Source organism: Lagopus leucura, unplaced genomic scaffold (genome assembly GCF_019238085.1).
Source record: "Lagopus leucura isolate 7727_CA_CO unplaced genomic scaffold, USGS_WTPT01 Super-Scaffold_73, whole genome shotgun sequence".
Taxonomy (NCBI): Eukaryota; Metazoa; Chordata; class Aves; order Galliformes; family Phasianidae; genus Lagopus; species Lagopus leucura.
The window spans coordinates 56,617,190-56,636,322 of NW_024962252.1; the positions used below are offsets into that span (position 1 = coordinate 56,617,190).

General features: G+C 37.6%; 1 protein-coding gene and 1 long non-coding RNA gene across 4 annotated transcripts in view; both read right to left on the bottom strand.

The window, feature by feature from the left end:
• LOC122185143 (SAM and SH3 domain-containing protein 1-like) overlaps positions 1-19,133 on the bottom strand; it is a 519,052-nt gene that overhangs the window by 493,434 nt on the left and 6,485 nt on the right. The window lies entirely within an intron of this gene.
• Positions 7,659-17,521, bottom strand: LOC122185167. Its single transcript, XR_006180768.1, has 3 exons — positions 17,484-17,521; positions 9,185-9,247; positions 7,659-7,728 (listed from the first exon to the last, which is right to left on the bottom strand). It is a non-coding gene; the product is annotated as an uncharacterized LOC122185167 (long non-coding RNA).

Consider the following 19,133-nt stretch of genomic DNA (forward strand, 5'->3'; position numbering starts at 1 on the left):
AGCAAAAAACTTCACATTTGTTAAGCAAACAAAATGTTTTTGTCAGTAAGAAGGTTGGAAGCAGGAAGCAAAATAGCAGTGTTCTCTGGGTTAAAAGAAAAAGCAGACAGGAGCCTGTGGGCCCCAGCCAGCTCATCACACCATCCTTGTTTCCTAAGTGAAGAAAAAAAAAAAAAACAGGAAAATTCCCATGTTGATTCTGTGTGCAAAGCAAGATAAAAATTGCATCACTTGGCAAGACAGCAGCACCATGTCACCAAAAGATCATGTCCCACGACAAACTATCACAGGATAGCTGGATCATGTACAAAGAAACATCCAAAAAGAAGATTTCCAGAGAGAAAATATATATATATGCAAGGCTAGTGAAACAGAGAGGAAAAGAATAGCTAGGGTGAATGCCCCCCAATTCCATTTATCAATAAAAAGTTCAGCTTGGAAAAAAGTTTCAATCTGAAAAAGCTTAGATCCAGTTCTGGTATTCGGTATCAGTTCTACCTCTCAGCTTCTCAAATTTCCTTTCATTTTCCTTAATTGGATCATTAAAAAAAACAAACAACAATTGTCTTAACACCTTTGTGAAACTGCATGGCACCAAGCACTGAACTGATAAAGAGACTTCTGATTAACAAAAGCACAACATCTGGCCCTAAACCAGAGACTTTCAGCCTGTCACTTCAGGCCACAGATCCTGTAGGCTCAATTGAAGCTTGGATGATGCTCCAGAATGACATAAATCCATCAAATTTCCATTAAGTCAGTTCTAACTCCTCCTTCAACTATCCTCAGAAATACCCTATCTTCTGAAAGTTGCTGCTTCTAAGAAAGCAGCAATTGGAAAACCAGTACACATGATGTGCAGCACCATGGTCTGCACAGATTGTTTAAATTCTCTGCACAGATAAATTCTGAAATCCTGTGACTTCATTAGCGCAAGAAAATAAAAAGATTTATACAAATTCACAATACACAAACAAATGCATAGAAAACATTACATTCAATTGCACTTGTTTTTTCCTGACTTCAGCTTCAGGACTTCAACTGTTGTAGTTTAAACACAGAAGAAAACGGTACCTTTTAATTCTCTAATATGATGGAAACACTTCAGAATTTGAAAAAGAAAAAAAAAAAAAGAAAAAACACAATGTCCACTTCAGCAAATGCTCCAAATACATTCCTAAGGCTCAAGAAATAATCTCCATTTCTAAGTGTCTTGGTTGTTTTGCTTTTCCCCCACGCACAAGATTACAGCAATGCAGAGTTCAACCAAGTCTGCTGTTAAGAATATTTTATTTATTTTTTAAGTATAGAATTTAACCGCACACATTTTATCTGTTACAGCCCTCCTGCCATCTGTGTCATAGCATATTTCTTGAATTCATCGTCAAGAAATGACTTCTTTCATGTGTTACCTCTTTACAGAGCCATACATGCATTCCAATCACTGACATTTTACCAGTGGGAAAAGAATCTTCTGATTTCAAGACACAGAGGGAGACTAATGACAGAGTCCTCAGCAGGATGCTGCATCTTCTTGACACCAGTAAGAGATTATATTTCCTGCCTTCCACTACAGCAGGAAAGCACAGCTGAGCAGTGCTGGTAAGACCCAAGCAGCTTAGAAAAAAAAATCCAGAGCCAATGATAACCACCAGCAGGACACAGCAATCACTAAAAGCTGGATTAGTATGCTGAGCAGGAAGAAGATGCAAATTATTTATTAACTCAGTCATCCACATGCTTTACTACACAACTGGAGAGGTGGAGAAAGAGGCAGGATTTGATGAAGTGCTAGAAAGCAAGAAAAAAAGCCACAAAACCAAAAGTACTTGCCTTTAGCAGACTGTATTAATTGGCACAACTGTGAAACTATCAGAGCTCTTTAACAAATGATACAAGTGTTCTAATCGCACATCCATCTAGATTTCATAGATGTTAAGGAGCATCCAACAGTCAGCTCCTTTGTAAGCTACCTTATATAGGAAGGGCAAGAGTTGATAAGGGCCCAAGATCCTCTGCCTGAATGAGAAAACACCACATTGTCTTGACAAATGGAAACCTTAATAGAGGCATTACTTGGGTTGGGCTACACTCCTTCATTAGGTACCAACAGCAATAATCATCTGCATTATATTACAGTTGACACACACTAAGTGGGACAATTACTGAAGCAGTCTAAATGAAAAGGACCATCATTTAGAGATCCTCTGCACATCAACTAGAGAAGAAATCAGGTTGAAGGTATAAAGAAAACCAAAGTTAGCATTACATCTTGAAGATTTGCTATAACTAGACTAACTGCAGACTTTCAAGTTCATCATGGCTTGAGATTCTAGAGAACACTTATGATCTGAATTAGTTTCAAAGTTGTATAAACATGATGAGAACAGTTCTGTGCAAGCTCCATGTGCCAGCTGCAGTAAAGTCCTGGTTTGGAGTATGCCAATGAAGAAAGACAAACTGGCTATCTTTCATCATAGAAGAGGGTATAAAATCATTTGCAACAGATCATGATCATAAGGGTTTTGGGTTGTCAGCAGAGAGACAAATTATCACTTATTGCGAAAACTAAAGTTTATTTTTGAATGAAGGTATGCAAACATTCAAGGTAGAAATATGCATGGAGGATGTAGATATGCTTTAGAAGATCCCAGTTGTCCAAAGTCATTCCTATCAGACATTTAGATATCACAGTTCAAACAAGTCAAAGATAACTATCAGTTAGTGTGGCAGGCCACAGCTTCTTTAATTCCCATAAATATGAAACAAATTCCCGCTAGACACAATCATAATCCAGCTTGTCCTACATTTGGTACTTTGGTATATAATGGCTGTAACAACCTACACTTTTGTCTTACCAGTCTTTGTATTCTTTTTTCTTGACAACACTTCCTTCTTTGTTCCCAGAAATGCAGAGAATAAACTCATACTGACTCTCTTGGATTGCCTTCATGTTCCCTTCTTCCTGCTCACAAATTCAATAGCTTATGAGTCCCACATCAACACCAGCTGTTTTTCTATTTCATACTAGGAAACTACAACTTAGGAGACTCTTTTCTGGAAAATGAGAATCTCACCACCACAAAGAACAAAAAACAACAACAAAAATTCTTTTGGATTATTTAAATATAGTACTTTAGATGGACCACTTAATTTTTATTTTTATTTTTTTTTGACTCCAACAAATGGTGCTATTTGTTGTGAAACATTCCATTCTCATAATGCTGCAGTATCAGACCTCTTAATCAAAAACAGTTTCACTAAAATATTTTCAGGAAAAAAACCTACTAGCTCTAGTGTCCAATTAAGTTTAACAGCAGCTGTTCTAAAAATTTGCACAAAGGAAGCCACAGGCTTCTGAAGTATTAGGATTAGAAATAGTTTTTGGAATCAGATAAAAAGAATAAACGGAATCACAATCCTAAAACGTCCTCTGAAAAGCCCATTTGTGTATCAGAACAAATAAAACTTAGTAGCTCAAAGCAATGTAAGTTCACAAAACAAGAAAAAAGACACCCACAAAGTCTTCTCTCAGCATCCTAGTACCACTCTCCTGTAACTCACACACTTATGTTTGAGATGAGAGAAGATTAAAGTTGTGGCCTACTTTTCCCCCCCACTCAGTTAATGAATTGCATCTCTGCTCACTCATGAGATGTCCTTGGCAACTAATGATTTACCTCACCTGTTCCAGGAACAAGCTGATTGTAATAAATTACTCTGGCTTTCAACACCACTTCTCCACCCATATGGCCCCTAGTATACACTCATCATTTATCTACAAGGTTCTTTGGAAAAAAAAGTAGTGCTGCTGAAGCAAAAGCTCCCACAGATAAAATAACACTTATGAGAGACAAGGTTTTTGAGTGAAAAATAAACGTTCATGGTAAGCTTCAGTACCGAATGTGTGCTAGGACTGATCAGTCACAAGTGTATACGGTTACAAATGAGCCTCTAAAATTGCACGTTTTCATTATTTTAGGACAGTCACTGAAATAAAGCATTTACTACCTACTACAGAGATAAGTTACAGCATGATTTCTGTAAGAGCCAATATACTAACCATTACTATACTAGCATTTACTATAATCACAAGACAGTTTTAATTTCACACTTGACATTGTGCAAGTACAAGCCAGTTGATGCAATGCATTTAATACATACAGCCTTTATTGCTTATTATCCTTGTTTCAATTAAAAATTATGAAAAAAGTAACTGCCAAAATTCCTTACTTCCCTTTCAAACCTTTCTCATACAAAGCTCAGCATGATGGTTGCTGGTCTGATGCATCTGCTTTGGTACTCTATTCTTACTGAAAATGTTACACATTGCATAGACTGATCATTTACAACACAGTAAGAGGAAAATCTGCAAGATCTCCTTACTCAGACTTCTGCAGATCATTACATAAATCATATAAAAGGACTGTTATACAAAGCCTATTTTAGGGCAATGGAAAGAAAACTCCAGTTCAACAAGAATCAGACATGTATGACTGTAGCTATACAGAGAATAGTTAAAGAATTAACCCAAAAGCAAAGAATGCAGTGCATCAATTTTCCTAAAGCCCTCATAAACCTGTTCTGGGACACTATTATCTGCAAAACACCCTAGCGTAATTTAAGGCATCTGAAGCATGAATCTACATTTCTTCTACTGAATATTGCTCACCTCGCTGCTACTGCTTTTACAAGTACAAAACAGAGCACACCAGACTCAACTTACAGCTGCTCCATAGAAGTTCTGCATATTACAGCAGGGACAAATTCGCCCCTCATTTTTTGAGCATCCAGATAAATTCCCAACCCTATTTATTACCGTCAGACAAAAATCACACAGGCAGAATCCCTTGGACAGTTTGAGGCCAGCATCTACCCACGTGGTGATGGCAGCCCCTCCAACCTGTCTGGTACAGGTACTTGCAGTGACAGCATACAGTCTGAAATATTCAGAAGTGCTGCCCATATGCAAGAGACAAGGTACACCACCGCCAGCAAAATGAGTGGGCCAGAACTGAAACAGCAGTGAACATGGCAGCTTCCACTGTGCGTGTTCCTCAGTGTTCATCACTCACATTAAGAAAAACAGAACACAAGCTACATGGAATTTATCATTTAAAAAGTTACAAAAGGTGTTTTTGTTTTTCTTTTGTTGATAAGCTATGTTAAGCTACCCTACACGCCTGCATTCTAATTTTACACGTAGCCACTGCAATTTAATTCAAATTCATGCTTTGTTTTTGTCACAGGAACATCTGTGCAAATAAAAGTTCATGTAATCTTAATGCAAGTCTCCAACAGAAAAAAATAATCTTTGGTGAGAAATCTAACCCAACAGAACATTCAATGAATTCCATGTTGTGCTTTCTTCTGCTATTAATTAATAAACAAACAGCACATCCCTGCCTACAGTAGTTAAAGACAGGTACCCATTCCGAGCCCAAAGGCTCACCTAACAGTCTAACTTTGCAGAACAATGAAGTTTTAGCTAATTATGTCAATTAAACTAATTAGGTAGTTTCAGCCAATGCATGTAAATGCAGCCGGTTTTAGAATATTTCTTCTGAAAAGGCTAACATTATTCAGCATAACTGAAGGAAAACAGCCACTTTTACAGCAAGTGTTAATAAGCAGCTGCAGTGAGTTATTTTGCACAGGAAACTGCTGCTGTCTCATATTCCCACAGAGCCAAAAATGCTCAGGGGACGCAGTAGCAGTGCTTAACAGAAAGATTTAACTCAGCCCCAGGACAGCACAAGTCTAACCTGCCTTGCTGCCCAGGAAACTCTCAACAGGATTTTTTAGTCAACACTCAAGTCTAACCTGTCATAACACGCTATCAACTAACTAGATTTAATCTGACAGGTCCAATTCTAGCCTTCACAAATATCAGATATTGTGACTGTTACATAGTCATGGGTCTATTTTGCATTACAGACTACAGATTCTTTATTTGAGCTTCACAAGCTGAAGGATCAATACATAGCTTGTGTAATACAATACACTTCTGGCTTATATATTCAATCCCTTTTGGAGTAGAATACATTTTTAACACTGAAGTACGTATAAAAATGCCTTTGGTTTTGCCAACATGAAGATTAGCTATGGATTACTACTGTCCCTTGAAGGGCCATAAGTCTCAAACATAAGCTCCAATTTAGAGATTCTTTTGAAGTCTGACCATTTTACGCACTATGGTGAGCTGTTCACAAGAGTCAAGTATACCATGCTCTCTTCTTGTTGCATAAAAGTACTCATTAAGATGTCATTCAAAAGAGAAAAAAAAAGATAAAAACATCAATATTGGGGTGTGTGAGCATAAGGCTAGAGAAAATGGGAGCAGCAGAAAGAACATCCAAACAAACTCTGACCTATATTCATTTCCAGTAATTACTGGAAAGGTGAAAGGCCAGTAGATTTTAAAACAAAAATCCCAGACCACATGTTTCAGTAGAAAAAAGGCACCAAGTTCTTAGCAAGAAAGAAAAAAAGAATTCAACGTGATGAATGACAGTTATGATTAAATACACCTAAGAGCAACAGCAAACTGGAAGTCTATTTCAATTTTGCTTGCTGTTTATCTTATTTCCTTGTCACTAAGGAAATATCTCCTTTCCCTGCATGGAACCGCAGTGACATTTGACAAAGCAATTAGGAAAAGGACGCTTGTGATCAGCTGCTTTCGCCCTGTTACCAAACACAGTCAGTGCTCAGTTCATGATTCCAGCAGATGTTCGTGCTTTACAGACATAGTGGGAACTTAAGGTCTTACTTTTTCTGTCCTTCCTGTATGACACAAAACTGAGTCTAAACAGAGAAACCACTCAATTATGAGCAGTAAGTTTTAACCCATCCAGCACTATCCGCTCTATACAGAGTGGAGACTGCTGGATAAACTCCGAGCAACAACGTTATTTCTGCAAGTCCACAGCTAATGTGAAACCTGGTTTGAATGCTCAGTAAACTGAAGAAGAGCCAATTTGAGCCAAGAACTCTACTGTGGCCATTTCTCATCATCACGCACTGCCCTTTCTGGTTAACACTTTGCTGAAGAACTCCTGCTTATGAAACACTGAAATGCAGACACACAGCATACAAAGACAGAAAGCAGCATTTTGAAGAGGCAGAGATAAACCCTGACAAGAAAGGAAGTCTTGAATCCTCCCAGGCCTCATTTCCGCTTCTGTTCCATCTCCAGACTCGGGCCTCCAGTCTTTGCATGACTGTGGACTTTCCCATAAAACTGGACTAAAAATCAAAACTAATCCTTCTCACAGAAAGATGACTTCTTGCATGTGCACTTCTGCAAGAAAGGGAGGTAGCACTTTCAAATTAAAAAAGAAAAAGAAAAAAAAGACAGCCTCCCCACAGTCAGTTTAAACTGCTTGTAAAATGAAGGACTAATTCTGCTTCAGACTCTGTACTTTCATTGCATTCACTGAATTACAGTAGTTAAAATAGTTAACAACTGATTTGGCTAAAGGCATCTTCAATTATTCAGGAATGCAACCTGATGGAGCAGCTGTGAGGGCATCAGGGCACATAGCTCCTGGGCAAATTCCTCCTGACCCTGACATCAGTCGCTGGACTTGAGGAGTAGGTGTGCTGCCTTCACTGAAGAAACTCACCTGGATTTACAGATACACCAGAGATCAACTGCAGAAACAGAGGGACGAATATCAGCCAGAGGTTCAAGTCTCCCAGAGAGAAAGAAGAGGACAAGGAGACCTGGAAAGATGAGGCTACCATTACAGACCGAAGAGATTCTGCAGGTAAACCTGGGTTCAATTTCATCAAGCACTAAAAGCTCACTTGGAAAAATCCAAAAGAAACATTTTACAGACTCATCAGAAAATAGCCAGTAGTCTCCCTCAAGATAAAAAGGCTCTTTTTAGTCAAAGACTTGAGTTTTATCTCCCCTGCCTTGCATTTACGAATGCTCAAATCATTTATGGGGATAAAACTGCATTGCTACTTTAACTTGCCTATTCAACCTGCCTTATCCTATCATAGCCACCTAAATAAGGTATGCCACTGAAAGAACCTCAGCATTCCTATCCTGCAGCAGCCAGTACAGAGGTGCTCTCTGCTGCAGGGCAAGAGTTTTAACAAGGAAAATTTCCAGAGGTCAGCAGTTTAGCTTTTTTTTTTTTTTTTTTTTTTTGCCAATATAAGGTGAATACAGCTGTTAATCACAGAATGGTAGGGGCTGGAGGGGATCTCTGGAGATCACCGTGTCCTACTCCCTGCTAAAGCAGTTCCTTACAGCAGGTGGCATAGGTTGGTGTCCAGACAAGTCTTGAGTATCTCCAGAGGAGACTGCCCAACCTCTCTGAGGAGCCTCTTACAGTGCTCTGTCACTCCAATACTGACTGTTTTTCCTTTGCATGGAACTTCCTGTGTTCCAGTTTGTGCCTGTAGTCCTTGCTCTATTGCTGCAAACCACCAAAAAAAGGTTCATCCCCACTGACTTGAATAAAAGCAAGAAAATAGTTAAAACTTCAGCCACCTATCCAACGATAAAGCACAAGCTAAAATAAACTACTGTAAACTTAGCGATGGGATTGGTCAAAAATAAAAAAGTCATTCTTTCCATGAGAACTTGAAAAGAACACTCTCATTCAACAGCTGGGGAACTTCCTTAGTCAATTTTTTCAATTAGCATTTTCAACCAACAGCTATATAATCATTAACTATGCCAGTATGTTTTACATCGTGACTTGACTGTTAATGTACTTGAGCACCTGTCTTATCTCAGTTAAAATCCAGGTTTAATAAGAAGGGAAAGTGCTGTTTATGTTAATATTTTTGAACATTTTAAAGAAATGTGTTTTTCTTAAGCTAGTTTTGACTCTTAAGTCCAAAACATAAAACCTAATTCATAAGCAATGCATCCCAAATCTGTTGTCCTTCACTCTTCATGCACCAAAATATCAGAAAAGAAGAACTATTTGTGAAAGGAAGAACACAAAGAATGAACATGAACAAAAACCTACTACATTCTTACCTTACTATGAAGGTATGTAAAAAATAATCTGCAGGTAAGATATGCCTTCTCTCTCTATACAGAATTTTAAAATGCTTGTGACTTCACTGCATTACCTACCTTTTCAATAATGCATATCCATCTTAAATATGATTTTTGTAGCATGAGTAGAAGTGAAGAAGAAAAGGGCTTGCTTACATCATTTGCTTGGTAGAAGCAAGTCTGGCAGCTTCTCTTAAAGTTAATGGGATGTAACAGAAACTATAAAGGGGAAATTTTATATATATTTATTTATTTATACATATATACACACACGACTTTAGCTGTTGCAAACCAACTACTTCACCTTAGTTATAATTAATTTCCAGCAGCAAAAGATACAAAGGGTTACATATGTATTCTTTAATGTGCAAGATTTGTATTAATATCATGTCGTTTTTAATTTATTGTTATCTTCTATGAAAGAATAAATAATTTTACTGCCTTCTAACGTGTAGCTCTTGCGCTTTAAATCACTGACCATAACTAATAAGCAGTGTAATAGCACGAGTATCTTAACTAAAACCACAGACTGCAATTTTGTTGATTGTAAATCATCATCATTTTTAATGCAAAAGCAACAGCAAATCTCTGTAATTACTGGCTGCATTTGAATCACTTTTATGATTACTGCTCTATACCCATTAGAAATCCAAAACACTGAACTGCACAGGGCATAAAACTGGAATTATGATACAGTGCAAGCTATAATTGAAATCCATAAATTTCTACACTGGTGTTCAAAATTATTTTGTTGCCAAGAATTGAAGCCCTGCAGAATTGACTTTAAAAACATTTACTTTAACAGAGTGTTGGCTGCAGTGACAACAGTAGTTAATTTCAGAGTACTTTAGAGTAAAAAAAGAATAATAATAATAAAAACGTTAAAAATGTTAAGAATCACAAAAAATTTCACAAAAAATGCCACTCTATGTGATATTAAAAAAAAAAATAAAACAAATAAAGCCATCAGTAGTAGAGGTGCATGCATTGCCTTTATTTGCTAATAAACAGAATATTATCTTCTAAAAGTATTAGTTTCCTAGGAAGGGAAATCAGAAATTAAACAACACACAACAGGAAATTCTTTTTAGGTATGTTAAATATTAATGTTTCAAACTCCACAAAAGCAGACCTCAAAAATAAGAATAAGAGAAACTTAAATGCTTGCAGAAAAGAGGTATCAGAATATTCGTAGACTTGGGCAGCCCAATTTACCAGAAGAGACTGGAAGAGCTGTTCTTGATTCAGCTGACAGAGCAAAGACATAAAAGAGATGACTGCTCTCATAATGCTGGTTCATCTGGAATATTTCTTGAAAGGGAACTACTACTTGCATCAAATTAATCTCTACCTGTGTAGATGCATCCATGATGGAGACTCAACATAAGTAGAAAGGCACTGTTTTGTTTTTGTTTTTGTTTTTGTTTTTTGTTTTTTGTTTTTTTGTTTTGTTTTGTTTTTGTTTGTTTTGGTTTTTCACTGCAACTTATTTAAGCTAAAAGTCATCACTTTTTAAAAATAAGTAATAAATCATTACTAAGTGTGGATTGGGAAGCAGAAGATAGCACCTATTTCAAAAAAGGAGAAGCTGAGGACCTTAATGAGGTTTTCTATCAAGAAGAAATAGACAAATTTCTTAGATGGATTCTTCCAGAGCTACAGACTGATGTCATTGCCTGCTTCCACTGGTCACCAAAGTTTATTTTAATGTAGGCAATCTTTCTTTGTTTCTCTGGTTTGCTTTCCCTAAATTACGAAGACTTCTATCAGACACTGCAAAATCACTAAGAGACAATTTACAGATCCATCCTGTGAAACCTCCAGAGAGAAAACTTGAACAGAAGAAAGTAGAAAGCATACTTTTTTCCAACTTCTTTGCATAAATTGCTTCAGGATGAGGCTACAACATCATACTTATGATTACCACAGTCACAGCTGAAGAACCACTCTTTAAACTAAAAAAAAAAAAAAAATCATGTTCCTGGTATATAGTTTCCCCTTAATTACTTCCCAGATTTCCAAAATTTCCAGGCCAGGAGCAACCATGCAAAATTTTCTACCTTAAAAGGAATACACTGAACTGTTTGCTTCCAGGAACACTGTGTTGAAAGTGGGTTACAGCAGTGTTATTTAACAACGTTTCCACCTTTTTAGAAATAAAATCTTCAAGGCACCTTCACAGAGTTATGTGTAGACAAATGTATGCTTGAGTAATTGGGTCTCCAAGATGATACAGCTTGCTCTCTTAGCATAAAGATCAGCACTTGTGAATCAAAACATATTCAGTCCATTATAACAATAACGCAAACAACACTTAAGAACTCTAAATGAATTCCCACTGCATTAACAGGAAAATCTGCCAATTATGCAAGTAGGTAATAAGAAGCATAGCACAACAGAGGGACAGTCATAGGATAACAGATTCTTTTCCTGATCTCTTCCTTCCATTGCTGAGGCTTCAAGAAATGCAAGCATCACTTAGCTCTGGTCTTCTCTTGCCTGTGCATTTAAACTCTCCAAGGTATTTCAAGAACCTACATCCTTTCAACAGGACATCCCCTCCCCAGTTTATTACAAAAGCTACATTTCAGATTGCAACACACAACTGAGAACTTTTTTAATGGCCATGCAATGATTAATTTTTGTCAGGACAAATGCTTCAGGTGTCATAGTCAAGTGCTCACTTCTGCCTTTTGCAGCATTACAGTACACAAACGTTCAAAACTTATGGCCATTATGCAATTAATAAATAAAAAGTAATTCTTCAGAAATAATTTTATCTGAGGTTTCGCTTCTGAACTGCTGTTGATAGCAGAAGAGATTTACAAAGACTTCACTACCACATAAGGGAAAAGTTAGGTAGATTTAAAAAAGGATGGAAGTCTTAGGGATTAGAAGCATGAATCTGAATTTCTAGCAAAATAGCATAGCAGCAAGATGCACAACTAAGAAGAAAATAGCATTTTCCTATACAGAATGAAAGCTGTGGTATGCCCTGTAATTCTATTCTTGTATCAGTCATTCACTTGCTCATACTTGTACAGCAGGCCACGCTGAAGCCTTTGTCACTGAGATACCACATAAAATACAGCAAAATAATCAACTGTGAGGTCTTGATGCAAGAAAAACTGCAGAAAAGAAGTAGTTTCTTGGAATAAGCCAGTCCACTGTCACTCACAGAGGATGAAATACTTGCAAAGGACTGACTGAATAAAAACATTAGTCCTACCCCTTGTGACCCTAAGTTGGGTCAGTGTGCCTGCAGGGAATACACAGAACAGACATTAATTTTTACATGACATGTCCAGTAGGGAAAGAGTTTCATATAGTTTACACTTGAGCCAGACTAACACGGAATAAAAATGTGTCTGAAGGTTTAGAAATTTAATCCTGATTCATCTGTGATCAAGGCACACTGCTGTTTTCTTCAGCTGAGTACTGAACTATAGGATTGATAACATACAGTATTAATATGCATCAGGTCAAATCCTTGGCCACATTCAAAGTACACAAAGCACTCCCCATGAAGGGATTTATACAGGTGTCTCAAGGCTTATCCTTTGCAGACCTCACTTTTGCACATGCACATTCATGTAGTACCAATGGATCTACACTCCCTAGGCACCACAGAATCATGGAATGGCTTGGATTGGAAGGGATCCCAAGGATCATAAGTTCCAGCTCCCCCCACCACAGGCTGCTAGATGAAGAACTAGATCAGGCCAGCACAGAAATATTCTTGACTCCTACTTCCACTAGTAAACCAGCAGCAGTGACTGAAACAAAACAGACATAAGTGTCTGTGCTCAATGGATCTTATTGGCATAAACAGAGGAGTTCACCTACAGGCTAGATAGAGTGATGGCCACAACTAGACCAGTGGCATGGAGTGGGGAGGGAAGTGGACAGCAGGAAACGCTGGAAAGCACTCAAGGAGATGGGCTGCTGTGTGTCAAGAAAGCACACTGTCCTGCTTTAACAGTCATGAAGAGCAGTGACTTGATGCAGAAAGACAACAGAAGATAAAACAAACCTGTGTTTGTTGGAATGAAACTATTATGTCATGTGGAGAAAATCTTGTTGGTCCCTCCTCACACATAAAAATGCTTTTGTTTCCACAAATCAAGAGGTGACAAAACAATGGACAACACAGACTTATGAAGAATTAATTATGCTAAGTCAACACAATCACCTTCTATATCAGACAAGGAAACTCGCAGCGTAGAAGATCTAACTAGGTGCCACTAATCTTGATTTCAGAAAGCCTTCTGATAACTTTTCACTGGACATTCATACTAACAAACTAGGAAAGAATGGTCAAATGCAAATAACTGGTACAAAATATTTGCAGAACTCTACCTACAGAATGCGTAAGACTAAAATTTGAAGAGTTATAATAAGAAATCTTCCAGGGGACTGCTCCCAGCACAGTGATCATGTTCAGTACCAACATGGATGGTAAAAATGAAAATATTTTCATATCAGTGGGACACACTCAACCTGTTGGAGCATTAATGCACAAGAGGCTGGCCTTTGAATTCATACTCATTCATTAAAAATTCATTAATTCTTGAAATGGAGGGAGTCTGATCATACAAGGATGTTATTCAGCAGTCACATAACAGCAAAAGTACAACAGGATATGGATCATTACATACACAAACAATGGCTAGCTCTCCCTCCTAAAGGGCTCAAAGACTGCTGTAGACTCAAGGCAGGAGCCACCAATGTAAGCGTTACAAAAAAGATTACAAGCACAAAGGGATAACCAATGCTCTGCCCTACACCAGCAAGGCCACAGACCTCTTCAGACCATTGAGTGAAAGAATACTAAAAGGGTTATTTGCACACCCTCCTCCAAAAACAAACAAACAAAAAAAGGATGGACCATTAATTGTCAGACACTTGGGTAGGATTCAGCAGGGCCCTCAAAAATCTAAACCTTGCTAACAGAAGACATAACAAGAAGTAACAGAATGAGTTGTAACACAGAAAATTAGATAAGATGCTAAAAAAAAAATTTAACAGTAAAGACATCTTACCACATCAAGGATTAATAAGATTACAGGAGTCGCATTACTTAAAATTAGGAAACAGCTTGTCAAGCTAATGTCTGAGGAAAACACTCCTATTTTATTATTCAGATGCTTAAACCGATCTGACAAGTATCTCAACCACAAAAATTACTGAGAGTTGGTACGACCAATTAGCCAAACATCAGAAGGACAACTAACTCCCTGGGTAGATATGGCATCATATGAGCAAAACCTCTATTAAACAAAACAGAACAACAAACTTTAGCAACCTTAGATTAGCCAAACTTCAGGGGTATGAAAGGGGAAATATATTGGAAACACCTGCACTGATTTCACTACTTTCTCTGCTTTTCTGAGATAGACACTTCTGGTTCAGTTCCACGTAGCACTACTACTTCATGCAGAGGAAAAAAAGTTTGCGTAAAGCTGCAGGAGTCTTTCAAACATGTTCTTCAGATGGAAGCTCTCTAAGCAACAACCAAAGCTGGGATTTAAACATGAACCCTCTAAAAAAATAAAAAAGCTTTTATCTTCCAGCTTCTTGAATTTAAAAGATTCTGACAGTATTTCAAAACGTATGGTCTAAAAATTTTTTATGCAGCTTTGGGGAAGGAAAAAAAAACCACCACAAGAACACCAACATCCTCACTGTTATTTGCATGCACTCTGCGGCCTTGTCGTTCATTCCCAGTCTGACAAAGATGGCTACATAGGCACAAGCAATGAGCTTATAGGTCTAAGAATTCATGTGCTTATCATGAGAGAGCAGAAACCAGTTATTATGAAAGATATGTAAAGGAGCACGTTGACAGCCAGCCAGTAACTCCTTCAATCACATCACTTTAAATGATAACAAGTAAAAAATATTAGTTACAATGCCTGTTAAATTTCTACCTTTAGGCACAACAGAACACGTCAATAAGACAAATCCCCCCATATCACCTAAGTCTGAGAGTTATCTCCACCTCTGCATAAACATCTCCAAAATAACACTATATAAACCTCTCAGTATAAAGACATGTCTGCTCCTATGATTTCTTTACTACAGGTTGTATCTTCTTTCCAAGTTCAGCTTCTACCTGGCAGTTTCAGCCCAGTAAGCTATCAATAATTAATACATGGGATTATTCTATTCTAAGGCTGAACAGTCCTTTTGAAAGAAATAACCTGAATCAAGAAATAAATAATCACACCATAATTATCAACTTCTTTCATTTCCTTCATTCTAACTATTTCCATATACCAAAAAGCATCTTAACCATCATCTTTTTATTCTTTTGTTTCTGGGTGAAAAAAGGAAAATCATTCTGAATCTCATTGTACTGTTTGACAGGCTATGGCTTATTTCACACATCTGGAAGAAGGGGGAAGGAAGAGCAAGAAAAAAAAAAAGGTGCAGATCAATTTAACCTCACGTGGATCCAGCTAATATAAATACATTTAAAGAGCTACTTCTATTAAGATTGGACAAAGACCAGGAAACAGTGATTGTATTTTTGTATTTATTGCTTTGAAAGTAGAATTACAGATTCTGTGCAAAAACAAAAAAACTTCATTTGTTGTGAACAAAATCAATAGCTGAAGATCCACAATCTCTCATGGTATGGGGTCAGAGTCTACATACCCAGCAGAACTTAGTGTAGAGAAGCTTTTGCTTTTGAAAACTCCACTGCACAGAAGGCAAAGGTTCTTATAGGTTAGACAAGAAATATCAGTACTGATGTCTGTTTAGAAAGCACTATAAAAACTTCTAAACTCAAACATCCCCTGACAAGCCCTGCTTCACTGAAGCATGCCTACTTACATTTAGTGGCTGCCATATTTGCTTATACCAGTTGATCAAACATCCTGAAGCAACAATGATTAAGCACACGGCCAAACAACAGTCAAAATACAGAATGCTAGAAGTTCATCAGATGAGGAAATCTCTGACAGCTATGACTTAGTTTTAAGTATTCACTAGAGTTCATTTCTTTTAATGCTGGTTAATGTGAGCAGCATTGCAGTGAAACACTGACACCAAAACTAAGGCTTATTTATCACCTAAAGGTTAAAAATGGACACAGACAACAAGTAACACATTTAAGAGTGTTTAACATAGATTGTAAGCCTTTAAATCCATACAACCCATAAATATTGCTGTTTGCTTATTATTCATCATCTCTGTGATATAGACAGTTAATTGAATAGTAGTTGTTTATCACTATCTGAAATAGCCTACAAAAAAGTACTTGAAAGTTAATCACTTTTCAAGCCAAATGTGCACTAAAATAAATAAGGAGTAGTCAAGAGCAATGCCCTTTGCAGTGAAAACTTTTTTCTCAGCAGGAACCAGAGAAGAAAGAACACCACTTAAGCAAATGTGGATTTTTTTTGTTGTTGTTGTTTGTTTTTTAAAAAAAAGCTTTTACTACTAAAGACCCAAGTTAAGTATTGGGAGGAATTGCATAAAGGAACAAACTTCAGTGAAAACACCTGAATCACTCCAAGTCTCTTAAAAATACCAGCATTAGAACTTTAGAATTGAACTTAAACACCTCATGTAATTTGAAGGAAAGGACCCTACTGCTTCAGTTAAAGATAATGTATCCTGAAAGTCTAACATTAGAAACTTACGAACTAAAACCTACAGTGTATATGAAGGCTACATACAAGTACTGCCTCATAGAATATCAGGAAAAAGGATAATCATGAAGTTAGAAAGCACTAATGAAAGGGATGAAGTTGTTGCTGTCCAGCTGTACAGCAAGTCCAAATTAGAGAGAGATCCTTCTGTAGCAAATGTGACAACAAAGACAAGGAAGAAGAAAAAGCTATTTTTAAAAAGATGGTGCTCAGTTCCTTATGTACATGAAAAGAAGTACGTTCAATACAAGGGAATATCTGCATTACTTTCCAAATTCAGGTCAACTCTATTAACTACCACATCAGTTTCACCCACTTAAACGTCTATAAAGCAATTAACTCCCCTCAACAAATTCAGGCTTCTATAAAAAAACACGACATCCAGAAAGTACATACTGCAATAGCTTATTTCCTGTTAGACATCCTAGAAATTGAGTTAATGAATCCCACACTTGCATAAGCAGCTCTTTTTAATATTTTTACACATAGAATATAAGTTCTTTTCCAAGCAAACTTCCAAAATTATGATGAAGCTGTCCCTGGGGACAACAACCAAACACTTTACAACTTCCCTTGTAGGTGAAGTAAAACCACTACTTAAAGCTTACAAAAAAACCACCCAATTTTGTAAGAAACATTAAAAGAAAAAAAAAAAGCATAGTACCAACACTATCACATACTTGCTAGAGCATCAGTACTAGCTCCCTTTAACAAGAGACTCAAGCTTCCTCTAAGGATAAATTTTTTCTACTTCTACTGCCAAAATCTTTTCCAAACACATAACATTTACTTACAGCAACTGGTGTTGTAGATGATGTAAACTCCACTGGAAAAATTTCCTAAACTGATCAAATCTTTCCCAAACTGCTGCTCACCCTTAAAAGCACCATAAATGAGCAGAGGCCACCAGCATGGGTGTGCCTAGCAGCTGGCCAGGCTCAGCTGATGGCCCTTAGCAGTTAAAGCAGTTCCCATCATTACACTACCCTGCACTCACAAGCCTTTCTACCAAAAAGAATAAGATTTTTTTCCCAGGGAACGGCTGCATCAGAACTCAAAGAAATTTTTTACTCAGAGAGAGTTAAGGCACAGGCTGCCCAGCTGTTCCCACTGGGCTGTTCCCACTGAGGTCATATGCAGCATGATAACACCACATCCCTACCTTGAGGGTGCAGGTGCTTATGACAAAAGTAGCTCATCTGGAGAAAAAAAGAAACTTGTGGAAGACATATATTTGTATGCAGTTATAAGTTTTATTTGACATACACCATTTATTCCTAATTTATAGCTATTGACAGGACAACTTTAAACAATTGTTTACTTGATTGCAGCCAAGATCCATGAATGTAGATTTCAGATGTTACCAAACATTCATTCCTGAGCAAAACTGTCAGATCTAAATTCGTAAGTCAGCCTTGCTGCTGTTGAAGCTGCTAATGGTGATATTTAAAGCTCTGAAACTTTTTGGTTTCTTTTTGCACTCTACTGCTATATTTTCTGTAGTCATCTCCTGTTGTACGGTTCTTATCCATTACAATTAAAGCTGGTAAGGGCAGACTTGTTAGCTGATTTAGACTTGAATACTTCAAGCCAAGCTCAGCATCAAATGAAATCCCTGGCAAAATCCCCACTGACTTCACTGGGAATGAAACCAAGTGGAGGAGCAAGGCTCCGTCCAGAGGCATGTATCACCACAATTCACATACTGCTGAGCTCCTGAGAACGACAACAAGGCATTATTTGAAGGCAGCTACAATTGCGTTTCATTTGACAAACCACTTCTCTTTTGCTTTGCAAAGCATTCAGAGACGTTTGTTACACTCTGCAAGTAGCAAAGCTAGCAGACTCGAAGACGGTGCAGACAGTTGTGTGTCAGCCTGGCAGCGTCGGGGAACGTTCAGCAATTCTGCACTTCCTGCTGCAGAGCTGCTCCCAAAATAACACAGCACTGCTAAACATAGCGCTGCGTGTACTTTTAAGAAATGACAATTCCTGCAGCGTGTACAAGCAACCGCGTTTGTCGAGATAAGCACATCAACACGAGGTGTCATGTTAGGCTAGACAAAGAGATTGAACGAGATAGCTTTGTCAAACACAAAGCAAAGTGTCTCATTCAAACTGACAAAGCAAGAAATGCGAAAGTTCCACCTACCAACGCAGCCTGCTCTGCCCTGCTTTGGGAGAATCTCAAGACAGGAAGCGACCTCCTGTAACTGATGCAGTAATTTCTCTGCTAACCTGCACTAACATTACTCCTGTCGCTTCAGATCACGCTGCGGCATTCTACACAGGTTCTATAGTACCTACCTATGGGTATGTTTCTGATCATGCGTACGGATTTATATACCTTAGTGGGTAAGGACTGTTCGTAACAATTATACCTTGTGTGCATATGTTAACAGGCAAAATTAACAGCGTAACTAATTGTCATTATATCCAAGCTA